The sequence below is a fragment of the Engraulis encrasicolus genome, chromosome 16, assembly GCF_034702125.1.
Source record: "Engraulis encrasicolus isolate BLACKSEA-1 chromosome 16, IST_EnEncr_1.0, whole genome shotgun sequence".
NCBI lineage: Eukaryota > Metazoa > Chordata > Actinopteri > Clupeiformes > Engraulidae > Engraulis > Engraulis encrasicolus.
The window spans coordinates 2,247,501-2,250,345 of NC_085872.1; the positions used below are offsets into that span (position 1 = coordinate 2,247,501).

The 2,845-nt window shown below is 39.8% G+C and overlaps 1 protein-coding gene across 1 annotated transcript in view; it reads left to right on the forward strand.

The window, feature by feature from the left end:
• Nucleotides 1-782, forward strand: part of frem3 (Fras1 related extracellular matrix 3) — a 27,438-nt gene extending 26,656 nt beyond the window's left edge. Inside the window, exon 24 of the mRNA XM_063218245.1 lies at nt 1-782. This exon is cut by the window's left edge and continues 1,357 nt beyond it. The gene's annotated coding sequence lies outside the window, so the exon portion shown is untranslated.
• Nucleotides 783-2,845: the final 2,063 nt, after the last annotated feature.

The window sequence follows — 2,845 nt, forward strand, 5'->3', positions numbered from 1 at the left end:
CGCGCGCAAGCACGTGCAAGCACGTGTGTGCATTTGCATTCATACGTGTGTTTGTCTGTGTCTGTGTGTCTGCTTGAATGTGTGAGATACCATAGCAGCCAATTGAGTAGATGAGTAAAGTGTGGCATTTGGCAATATTGGATGTGAAATTTATGTATTTTTATAACATTAATTATTGATGCACTGTTGTGTTTTAGAATACGTCAGTGTTCCCTTGAAAACATACCATAGATTTGGTGCTAATTAAAGGAATGTGTGATTTCTGTCATTCAAGTGCATTACTATTCAAATTTGTATATGTTTTTATACATTTTATTTTTGTTATGACTGGTGAGATGTGCTTTAGAAACACACCAGTGGTGCATTTCTTGTGTACATAACTGCCTATTACCACATGCAAAGGTGGAGAAAAGAGGAAGTAGAAACTATCCTGCTATGTATTTCTGTGATGTGTGCTCTCAACACTGATATCACTTATTGGCCACTCTACTTGTGAATCTGCTGGTAGACTGAGTTGGCCAGAGCAAAACTTTGCAGGATTTTTACTTTCTGAACATGGAATGTCTGTCTCTGTCTGTCTGTAATACGAACTAGATTACTACAAATGTTACATTTGAAAAATAATATCTGAATGTGTTCATAAAGGAAAATGTAGAATTTCAGTGAAAGTATTTTTTGTTGAAATGTAGAGTGTGTTTGCTCTGATTAGCCAAAACATTTTTTCATACTCTAAAGATTCACTGATAGATTCATCTCTCACATCAATTAAATATAATTACATTGATCACTCTTGTCTTTATTGCTTCTTTGTTATAATAAACTTCAAAATATAAGTGTAACCTATATATTGAATTAATGCAGTAACTGCTGTATATCATATATCATGCTGTATATGAAGTGATTGGTGAAATCCATATCAAATTTCGATAATTAAAAAATTGCTGGTTCAACCATTAACCAACTACCACTCTAAGGTAAGGGAAGACACGTTCTTTGTGCAAATAAGAGTTACCTCAGATTGATATCAACACATACTATTTGAATGTGACACCAACACAGTGAAATTGTTGTCTACTGTTTCTTATTATTATTAAGATTCGGCATGACATTTACACCCATGGATCTTCTGGTAGTCAGTAGCATTCATGGTATACTGCACACAGAGAATATTTTCTGTACTTGAAGAAGCAAAACAACCCGCAAGCATGACTAACCCCCACCATGCTTCACAATAGGTAAGGTGTTATTTCCTTCATACGCCTTGTTCTTCCTCCTTCAGACAATAGTGTTGATCCATAGACAATTTGCATAAACACCTGTGGTTTGTCCACATCCTTTTTTGACATCCTGGAGTTGACTCTTTTTGTGCTTTGGAGTCAGCAGAGGGGTACACCGGGGAATCATGGGACAGAGGCCTTCATATTGCAGTGTGCGCCTTATAGTCTAAGGTAGTGTTTTAACTTATACTCTCATAGATTTATACTCTCATAGACTTATAGTCTTATAGTCTACAGGTAGTGTTTCAACTGTGCCTTTAACTTTAAAGTAAACAGGTGAATAACGTTTCCCATTGTGTAACCTATCTTGTATGATTATCAAAACATGTGAATATGTGAATGAAATGTACCAATGAAATGGAGTCCTTCTTCACACGTTTAAGAAAGTCTTAACACAAAATCCATTTCACAATTTTCTGGGTGTGTTATGGTGGGCTGGAATGCCACAGAGGTGCGTACAGTCAGCTATTAACAATGATAGATAGAATCCCCCCATCTCTGTCATTCATCTCTGCTGTAGTGGCCAATCACAGTATGGAAAATATCTGAAAATTTAAACAGCTTCCCTCTGTGGTTGGGCAATCTTTTCTCCAAAATATCAAATTTCACATCAGCATGGAGCTGTGAATTTGTACATGAAGACACTGAGAACACTGCAGCAGGACCAAAATACCCCTGACATGTTCATTTTGGGGATTACTCTGAGAGACTGAACTGCCTTACAGTGATGAAATCCTGTTTTCAGATGTTCTTCTGTAATTATTTTGTGTCGTCGCAGTGGTGGACTGGAGGGATGTAGCTGTCTGTGTTGGTGGCATTAGGCCTACACATTCACTGAGAGGCAGCCATGCAGCCTCAATCAAATGCCACCACACCAACACGTTTCCCAAACAATACTGCTTGTCAAGTTTAATTCCGAATATCCAAGGAAGGCAGTAAACTGTGATTTATTTAAGTTGTTGAAACATCAGTCAAACTTACAGTTACTTCCCAACATGGCTCATATGACTTATTCCTTGACCCATCTGCATTCCCTCACTCCTATTAAGACCTAAAGCCAAAGGAAAAAAAATACTACAGGCCTACAGTACTGTCTGTGTAACAGTGCAGTTTCCCCGCACAGACTGTGACGGAGGTCATCTTGCACCTGCTTGTCCCCCTTGGGGCGCAAACGTGCGACCTCGTCAACTACAACGGGGTGCCCAGTTCAAGTCTCTCTCAGTAATTCCCATTTCTGCCCACCAGTCCAAGTCTCTCAGTTCTGCCAGTTCAAGCCTCTCTCACAGTATGCCCTGTTCTGCCAGACAGTCCAAGTCTCTCAGATATGCCAGCTCAAGTCTCTCTGTGTGCCCAGGTCTGCCCTCCAGAGATATGCCAATTTAAGTCTCTCTCTCCGTGTGAGATATGCCAGTTCAAGACCATCTTTCTGTGTATGCCTATTTGCCCAGAGACATGCCAGTTCAAAGTCTCTCTTTCCAGGAGTGTGCCAAACTCTGCCCACCAGAGATATCCCAGTTGAAGACTCTTGGTGTGCACAGTTCTGCCCACCAATCCAAGTCTTTTTCAGT